This window comes from Pipistrellus hanaki, assembly GCF_964339955.1.
Source record: "Pipistrellus hanaki genome assembly, chromosome: 5".
Lineage (NCBI taxonomy): Eukaryota > Metazoa > Chordata > Mammalia > Chiroptera > Vespertilionidae > Pipistrellus > Pipistrellus hanaki.
In genome coordinates this window covers 4,077,466-4,087,861 of record NC_140507.1, presented here as the reverse complement: position 1 = coordinate 4,087,861, position 10,396 = coordinate 4,077,466, and positions in this window count along the sequence as shown.

Genomic DNA, 10,396 nt, shown 5'->3' with positions numbered 1-10,396 from the left:
CGTTGCTGTGTGTTTCGTTCTACTCGATTGGGGCCGGCAGCCCGGGGGCTCGGTCCCAGGAGGGCACTGAGATCCCCAGGACAGGAGCGGGGAAATGCGGAAAGGACCTGTGAGGAGGGTCAGAAGTCACCCTGGGGACCCAGCGCTTCCTTTGTGGAGTCCCTCCAGGCCGTTCCCGGAACCTGCCCTTTGCTAGCCACGTAGCCCCTGCCAGTGCCTCAGTTTCCCCAGTTGGAAATGAGGCTAAGAGGACCACAATCTTGTAAGAATATGGCAGAAATTAAATCTACAATACGTGCAAGTCAGTTATCCCGGGTCAGAACGAGCTCATGTATTCGGGCACGGGGTACCTGGTGGCTTTTCAAAAACGGTATTAGATCCGTATCAGCTTTCCCAAGGGATGTGATGTCCTACGAGCAGGGCTGACATTGTCCCGTGGCTTCCAGCCGAGGGCGGCATAAAAGCAGGCATTTCATACAGTCTCCATTCCCAAGGACCTGGCATTCCCAGTTCATCCTCCAGCTCAGCAAAGGGAGACGGACCCTCATCAGCCCTGACAGAGGGACTTACCGGCTGTGCCTTCCGGCTGGCCAGCCCCGCAGGGTCTCCACTGGGACAGCACGAACGTGGACAGACACATCAGGGAGCCTATGGGAGCCGGCCGTCTGCAGGAAGGTCATCTTTGATGTTCCATCTCTCTTTTCCTGCTTGTCTGTGACTTGAATGGTAATGACACTCACAGCCAGTCTGGGGTGTGCAGGAGGCAACCGATAGATGATTCTCGTCATTGATGTTTCTCTTTCTCTCCCTTCCTCTCTGAAACATACACTGAGTGGCCAGATGATGATGATCTTTGAATGCATAATAATCTGGCCACTCAGTGTATATCCTATATAATGAAAGGCTAATATGCAAATTGTCCCCTTGACCAGGAATTTGACCAGCAGGCAGGCCGGCCAACTGCCCATGTCCCCTCCCCCTGGCCAGGCTGGCCAGACCCTACCCATGCATGAATTCATGCACCAGGCCTCTAATACACACACACACACACACACACTGAGTGGCCAGATTATTATGGGTTCAGAGATCACAATAAGCTGGCCACTCAGTGTAATGTGCAGCACTTTTCCCAGGTGACAACCTTAATGAGTGTATATGCTGGGTCATGTTCACCCATCATTCCTATCTCATTCAGAACCTGCTTTCTCACCTGTCAAAGGGACAACTCAGAAGCCTGTTTACAGATTAAATAAGGTAATGTCTGTAAAGCTGTTAGCACAACACCTGACAGTAAATAAAATTAGCTCAGCCTAATAAAATTAGCCTACACTGGTCATTCATTGAATAAACAGTAATTTCCATCAGTATTAAGTGCTTACTTTGTGTCAAGCATTGTGCTAAGGGTTTGTTTAATCCCGACACCTAACCCCTGAGGTAAATGCCACCAATATTCCCACTCCTCAGATGGGGAAAGCGAGTGGCCTTTCTGGAGGCGTTTGCGGAGGTTATAAAACAAACAACAACAAAAACAGAGACCACAACCCGAGCTCCCCCGGTTGGGTGCATCCCCTGTGTTCACATCAAACACAGAAAACTTGCGGTTTGTGTCATCTAGAGTTAATGGGGAGAGTCTGAATGCTAGGACAGTGAGTGCGAGGCCCGGTTTAGGACTTCCTGGGAGATTAGGAACATCGATGACTGTAATTGAGCGCTGTGTGCCAGACACTGCTCTACACACTGTAAACAAATCAACTCATTTAGCCCTCGTAATAACTCCATGAGGCACTTACTAAGATCATTCCCATTTCACAGATGAGCAAACTGAGGCTCAGAAACACGGAGGCGGCTCCCCAAGGGCCAGCAACATGAAGAGGCACTTGGGTCAAGGTCTGACTTTACAACCCCAGCTTTCAAACAGGGCTAAAACATTGGGGTGTGTATGTGGTGGTGTGTGGTGGGGGGAGTTTTGCAAAGCCAGGTGGTTGGTTATTCACGATCTTCAAACATCTGATGGGGGGAGTGCTTGCTTTAAATTCAGATTTCCTGGCCCCAACTTACCCCAGTCTGGGTTTGCTGGACTGTGGCGGAGCATGAAAACCTGCGCTTTGAACAGGCTTCTCGATGATTTTAAGAAGCAAGTCAGCAGATTGCATGTGAAGCATCATGACGTTAAAGGCACCCCAGCAATATGCCTAGACAACTTCTGCCAAGGAAGAGTTTGGGGTCAGAAAAAGGCTATCGATGGTGTACCTGTTAAAAGAACATCAAGCCCCACTGGCATGCCTCTGTGGTTGAGCTTCAGCCTATGAACCAATAAAAAATATAGTTAAACAGAAATAGAAGGACATCAATGAGCCTATATTGCAGGTCCTGCAAAAAAAAAAAAAAAAAAAGGCTCCTTCTCCCCAGAGGTGCCGGTTCTTCGCGGTTCTCTGCAGGATCTATCCAGGGGGCCCTGGAAACGCGGTCCTGCGGTTCCGCCCCAATCCGCATGGGGCGCCATTCGGCTTCATTTAGAAGGAATGGGCACCGCTTTTTTTTTTCTGCGCATGCGCGGCCTGGAAGCTCACTTCCTGCCGGGCGAGCGCACCCTCTGAGCACTTCCGGCGCCAGGGAGGTGAGTGGAGGGATGGTTCTTACTCGCGGACTGTGACCCCCGCCGCATAGGACCCTCCCCCAACGCTCCATCACTGAGCCAAACCGGTCAGGGCGGAATGCAAGTGTTTTTTAATGCATTTGCCAGCCAATGGAGGATCGGCAGGTCATGTAACTTTTCCCAACCCGAATGAAATTTTCTTTCACTAACCTATCTAAATGGTGTCCTAGTCTCAGGAATCCGAGGGGTAGGCGGTTGGGTGGCAGAAAGAACCTAAGCTGCTGTTGTTGAGGGGACCTCTGCTGTACACACTGATCGAGGTTATAAATCCTTCACACTTAAAAAAACAAAGGTTTGGCCAAAACCGGTGTGGCTCAGTGGTAGAGCGTCGGTCTGCGGACTGAAAGGTCTCAGGTTCGATTCCGGTCAGGGGCATGTACATTGGTTGCGGGCACATCCCCGATGGGGGGTGTGCAGGAGGCAGATGGTCGATGTTTGTCTCTCATGGACGTTTCTAGCTCTCTATCTCTCTCCCTTCCTTTCTGTAAAAAATCAATAAAATATATTTTAAAAATAAAAATTAAAAAACAAAGGTTTGTTTTCTCACTCCTGAAAGGTGGTTATCACCAGGCCAAAACGACAAAGATCGGGAAAAAATTCTTGAACGCAAAGCTAAATCTCAGCAAGTTAGAAAAGAGAAAGGCAAATATAGGGAAGAACTTACTGAAAAAATGCAGGAATAAATGTCACCTGTTGTAAAACCAATGTCTAGCTGTAAGTTTTTAGCCTGGTGTGTATTCCTTTAAAATTGTTCAAGCCCTAACCGGTGTGGCTCAGTGAATAGAGCGTCAGCCTGCGGACTCATGTGTCCCAGGTTCGATTCTGATCAAGAGCATGTACCTTGGTTGCTGGTACGTCCCCAGGAGGCAGCTGATCGATGTTTCTAACTCTCTATCCCTCTCCTTTCCTCTCTGTAAAAAAATAAAAATATATTTTAAAAATAAAAATTAAAAATAATAAAGTCGTTCAAGCTGTCTCTGGAATATATTGTTTCCTGCCTGGTTTGTTATTGGTATGTGGCTCTGTATATTCATTGTTGCTGTTTGGGTTAATTTTATGAATAAAATTTGGAAATGTTTCTTAATTCAAGTAGACTTGGCATTGTTTTCTACCATAGATAAAGTCCGTCTCACTAGCAATCCTGGTTGCCATCTTTTCGTATGTGGAGCAGCAGAACAGCTGGTGGGATGGCCTGCTCCTGCTGGACCCTCACACTGACAGGTGTGGGGTGGGCAGGAGGGCTGTGGCGTGATGCAGGGCTTCGTTCCACTCCGTGGCCATCATGATGTGAACTGAAATGCAGGCCCCAGTGAGCACTGGTGGCGTTTTGCACACCCACGTCCACGGCCTGACGGATTGCCCTGCAGCTCCTCTCCCTCGTGCTCCCACCGAACCAAATGGCCTGCAGCTGCCCTGCCCTCCGTCTTGACTTTGCAAGTGCCATGTCTACGTTACTAAAATGTCCCTCCTCTCTCCTAGCGCTAACTCGGAAAAGAGATGGTCTATAGGGAAAGATCAGTGCACAAATAGATTTTGTTTGTCCTGTTGCTTTTCACGATTTTTAAAAATTAATTTCCACCGAAACCGGTTTGGCTAGTGGATAGAGTGTCAGCCTATGGACTGAAGGGTCCCAGGTTTGATTCCGGTCAAGGGCATGTACCTGGGTTGCAGGCTCATCCCCAGTAGGAGGTGTGCAAGAAGCAGCTGATCTGATCGATGTTTCTCTCTCATCGATGTTTCTAACTCTCTATCCCTCTCCCTTCCTCTCTGTAAAAAATCAATAAAATATATTTTTAAAAAATGAATTTCCAACATTTAAAACGTAAGAGATCCACAGAGAAACCTAGGTCTGGTGCCTCCTCCGGCTGCACTGGCCCTGGCGCTGCACAGCATCAGCCGTGGAGCCAGGGGCTGGCTGCTCCCTCTCCAGCTCACTCCGTTCATGTCCCTGAGTGCCTGGCCCCCACCGGCATCTGAGTTTCAGATTCCACATCTGACTTAAAATTACTCTTCAAGATTTAGCTCCAGGGCCACGTCTGAAATCCTGCCTTTCCCCTGTGATAAATGATTTGTTTATTAAAATGCATCAGGTAAGACTGGGGAATTGTGGATTAGAATATCCATAATTTACACAGCATATGAACTAGAGAACGTGCCCCACACAGCAGCTATGTTACTAGCATGCTGAGCTATCTGTCTAGTCAGTATAATGAGTAGGTCAACCAGTAAGGTCTGTAGTTTGTAGTATTTAAGATTTGTCTTTATTCTCTTTTTTAAAATTAATATTTTTAATATTTTTTATTGATTTTAGAGAAGAATGGAGAGATAGAAACATCAATGATGTGAATTATTGATTGGCTGCCTCCTGCACGCCCCCACATGGGAGTGAGCCCACAATCCAGGCATGTGCCCTACATGGGAATTGAACTGTGACCTCCTGGTTCATTGGACGATGCTCAACCACTGAGCCACACCAGCCGGGCTGTCTTTATTCTCAACCAACATGTTGTAGAACCCCCAAAACTGCATGAAAATCAGATTTCATACTGGATTAAGGATGACATTCTTTTTCTTTTTAAAATTTATTTTAGAGAGAGAAACATTGATGTTCTACTTATTTGTGCATTCACTGGTTGATTCTTGTATGTGCCCTGACTAGGGATTGATTGAGCTCATAACCTTGGCATACCGGAGTGATGCTCTTACCAGCTCTGAGCTACCCGGCTGGGCACAACATATTCTGATGCCTGGTCTGAGCCCTAGGCTCCCGCCAATACTGATAAAATTATATTTTCTAGTAGTCAGACTTGGCTTGCTTTCAGCAACTTGTTCAATACAAGTGATATAGATAAGAGCGTGAGAGCTTATTGAGATACTGCATGTAAAGCACAGAATTGAGCAAACTTGAGCTATTGTCTCTCAAAGGGAATGGAGGTGGGTTGGTTTGCAGGCGCAGAGGGAGAAGTTTTTCTCAGGGAAGTTCAGACAAATGCTGGTTCTGAGGGAAGGGGCGGGTGTGAGGGTGGCAGCATTGTGTTTTGGCAGCAGGAAACGGGGCTGGAGAGTGCCAGCTGGTGGGCCTGCCCGTCAAGGCTCAGGCCCTGGGCTGTTAGCGTGTTTTCTGGAATGACTGAATTAAGCGGTTTCCTACTGACCTTTTCATCACATTTGCACATGTCCGTTCCCCTGAGTGAGTCCCCTTGTGCTATTTTGGGGAGACTCCAAACTGTGCAACTTCAGACAGACGCTCCTGAATGCCTCTTTCATACGCACTCTGGCACGGGGTACTCCGCCACAGAGCTGCCCAAGTGGGCAGGGAGGCCCGACTGAATCCTCTGACGACCAGACAGAGCTACTGACCGAGAGAGCCGTTCCCATCTGGTGCTAGCGGGGGTCGTTGGTCATTGTTCCTTTAAATTAGCAATTTTTTAAAGAATACTTACATATGACCCAACATCAAAAGGTACAGAAGGCCGAAACCGGTTTGGCTCAGTGGTAGAGCGTCGGTCTGCGGACAAAAAGGTCCCAGGTTCGATTCCGGTCAAGGGCATGTACCTTGGTTGCGGGCACATCCCCAGTAGGGGGTGTGGAAGAGGCAGCTGGTCGATGTTTCTCTCTCATCGACGTTTCTAGCTCTCTATCCCTCTCCCTCTCTGTAAAAAATCAATAAAATATGTTTAAAAAAAAAAAAAAGGTACAGAAGGCATACGGTGAGAAGCAAGCTTCCTTGTCACTCTGACTCTCAGGCACTCCCGTCTCCCCAGGAGGAGCCAGTTTCCAGTGCCTTGTGCATCCTCCAGAAGTAGCCTGTGCTTTTAGTAAACACAGTTGGGTGTTGACTAAAAGTTTGATCTGGGAAGAAGTCTGATGAGAAGAAGTCTGAGCTAGGCCATCCAGATTGAAGCAGCGGGGTGAGGTTGATTTATTGCCTGAACACCTTAATTAAAATGGAAACAAGCAGCCTGGCCAGTGTGGCTCAGTTGGTTGAAGCATCATCCTGTTCGCCAAAAGGTGGCGGTTTGGATCCCTGGTCGGGACACATGCAGCTTTGATCCCTGGTCCAGGAGCATGTGCAGGGGTGGCGGGTAGGGGCAGCCAATCTGTGTTCTCAAATCAATTCACATCGATGTTTCTCTCTTCCTCTCACTACACACACACACACACACACACACACACACACACACACTCTGAGTGGCCAGAGTATTATGACCGCTCCGTCAGTACTTGGGCCATTTTTTGCCTTCAATACTACGGCGATTCTTCTTGGCATTGACTCCACGAGATGCTAAAAGGTGATACAAGGAATCTGACACCATGCCTGATGGATAGCACTGTCCAGTCTGTGAGATTGGATGGTTGTGGAACCAGCTGCCTGATGGCTCTTTTAACTTGGTCCCACAAATGCTCAACTGGATTGAGATCTGGTGATTGTGGGGCCGCCTAAGCAAGGGAAAGTCTCCCTCATGTTCTGGAAACCACTCCCGCATAATACGAGCCCCGGGGTCTGGCACATGGTCTTGTTGGAAGAAGCCATCTCCATTGGGATACACCATCAACATGACAGGATGGACTTGATCAGCAACGATACTTAGGTATGTTGTGCTATTCAGACGTTGTTCCACATGAATTAAAGGGGCCAAATCATGCCAGGAAAAAATGCCCCAAACCATAACACTGTCCCCACCAGCTTGAAGGGTTCTCATGCATGCTTTCATGCTGTTTCCACGAAATTGTCACTGCCATCTGCATGATGCAACTGGAAACATGATTCATTGGACCACATGACTTTTTTCCAATGCTCGATTGTCCAATCCTTGTGTTCCTGTGCGAATTGGAGACGTTTTATCTTGGTAACTGCAGACAGCAAAGGTGTTCGAACAGGCCTTCGGCTTCCATATCCCATACGATGCAGTGTGCGGCTCATTTACCTATGAACGCCAGGTGGTCGGGATAATCTGGCCACTGTGTGTGTGTGTGTGTGTGTGTGTGTGTGTGTGTATACACACACAAATATTCTTTGTCCATTGGAAATAATAGAATGAAGCACATTCTAAATCTGGAACAGGGTTCAGAGGTCTCATGCAGTAAAGGTCTCTATCTTGCTAAGAAGTGTGTGCTTTAGGGGTTTTTGCTGATTTTCTCTTTGAAGTAGGAGGGGCAGCATGGCTTAGTGGGAAGAACAGGAGCTATGAAGGTTCACATTCAGATCTCAGTCTGCCATTTAAAACAGCCACCCTGCCCTAACCGGTTTGGCTCAGTGGATAGAGCATCAGCCTGTGGACTCCAAGGTCCCAGGTTCAATTCAGGTCAAGGGCATGTACCTTGGTTGCTGGTACGTCCCCAGTATGGGGTGTGCAGGAGGCAGCTGATTGATGTTTCTCTCTCATCGATGTTTCTAACTCTATCCCTCTCCCGTCCTCTCTATAAAACATCAATAAAATGTATTTTTTAAAAATTAAAAGCAAAATGAAAAAACAGCCAACCTTTGGGTGAGTTACAAATATGAGTCTCTTTCCCTATTATGTAAAATGGACTTCATAATCTCTATGTTATGTGTTGTGAGCACTGAGTGAGGCAGGTAATTCAAAGCACCTCGTTCAATGGCACATGAGTGTCACTCACATGGTAGATGCTGTACATATGTGCTGAGCAAATGAGAAGTGAGGCATACTCTGTACATATGTGCTGAGCAAATGAGAAGTGAGGCATGCTGGGCCTTCAGCTTCTCCCGTAACTTCTGGCCTTCCAGGTCAGCTTAGGAGGAGCCTTGTGACTCCGTGGCTAAATCCTGGCTGGCTTTCCCTTTGGACAGTGTGATACAGTGTTTTTGACAGATTCGCTGGTAGAGGGAGCTATTGGCCAATGCTAGATCACAAATATGATGCCAAGATTAAGAATTTTTCTCATTTCACAGAGGATAAAGTGGACAGAACTGGTATCTGACTGTCACTTACTTCCCTGTGTTCCTTGACATCTCAAAAAGGCTGCCAAAAAAGGAAGACACAGTTAGGCTTAAGGAGATCAACTTAAAAATATATATATTTGCATCAACTTAAGAAACAGGAAAAAAAATTAACAATAGTCAAAAAGTGAAAGCAACCCAAACATCCATTGACAGGTGAGTGGAGAAACCAAGTATGGTCCAGACACAGCAGTGGAATGTTATTCAGTGCTGTGACCTGGGCTGCACACGGATGAAACGTCAGGACCTTACGCTAAGTGTCTTATGCCAGATGTGTGTTAAGACAAATGCAGTATGATTCCACTTAATCAGGCGTCTAGAGGAGTCACACTTACAGAAGTGAAAATTAGGATAGCGGTTGCCAGGGCTCAGGGAGGGGAATGGGGAACGGGAGCTGTTAAATGGGTGTGAAAACTTCTGGAGCTTGTGAGCACAAGGTGAATAGACTGAACATCCACTGAACTGTACACTTCAAACTAAGACAGTCAGTTTTACGTTACATACATTTCACCACAATTAAAAATAAATCTAGAGATTTGACTTGGAGTGGTGAATACACGTTATACAGTTGATGTGTTATAGAATTGTACAAGAACTGTATACCTAAAACTATGTAATTTTATTAGCCAATGCCACCCCAATAAATTCAATTAGAAATAAATGAATAAATAATTGAGTAAGTTTTCAGGAAGGAAATGGGAAGTAGCCTGGCTTTTTCTCTAATTTAATTTTGGCTGATCTCACCCCTTCTTCACTATTCAATTCAGTTGTACTTAAGCTCATTCTATGTATAAAGTGTCCCTAAAGGGCATAGATCCGTTAAACAGTGCCTGCTCTCAGGAGTTTGCCCTCTCTTAGAGTGTTGGTTAAGTTACACACATAGCTGTAGCTGGTTTGGCTCAGTGGGTAGGTTGCCAGCCTATGGACCAAAGGGTGCTGGGTTCGACTCCAGTCAAGGTCACATGCCTGGGTTGTGGGTTTGATCCCCAGTAAGGGGGAGGAGAGCGTGCAGGAGGTGGACCACTGATGTGTCTATCTCTCTTCCTCTCTGAAATCAATACAAATGTATTTTTAATTAAAAAAAGACACACACAAACAAGTACAATGCCACAGAAGGTGCACGAACAGAATGAAACAGGCGTTGGAGAAGGAGTTGCTCGGACTGGAACTAAGGACAATAGAATGTCTCCCGAGGCTGAGTTTTCGGGGAGAAGATAAAGGCTTGGCATCATGGCTGAAGAGTTGGTACAGAGTTAAAGACTGTCCGTCCAACTTCCCATTTAACTCAAGAATCCATTCTAGTTGATGAAGAAAGAAATCAGGAAGTGAGGTGAGGGGCGGAAGTGTGACTTGCAGGGAAAGGGCTTTGTTTATAGACCTGCTTTCCTCCTTGCCTCTGCCCATGAGCTTTATAAAGCTCCGTAACCTCTCTGAGAATTGGCTTACTCCTTGTGCCAAGGTTGTGGCATGCTGTAACGAACACGTGAGAATCTGTGGCAAGCATTAGAAACTCCAGATTCATCTTCTCGTTATCCTGGCTAATCCGTACTCCTCTTGTAAGGCTCAGCTCGGGACTGGCTGGGGTGGGAAGTCCAGCACTGCTGTCCACTGTACCTTCCACTGCCATTGCGTGGCCCTTGGCATGTCCATCTCCTCACCAGCCTGTGAACTCCCGGAGGGGGTTCTGGTTGAACCCCAGAACCTTACACGGTGCACAAGACGTACGATAGTACAGTGTAAGAGCATTGGCTTTGCCCTGGCCGGTGGCTCAGTTGGTT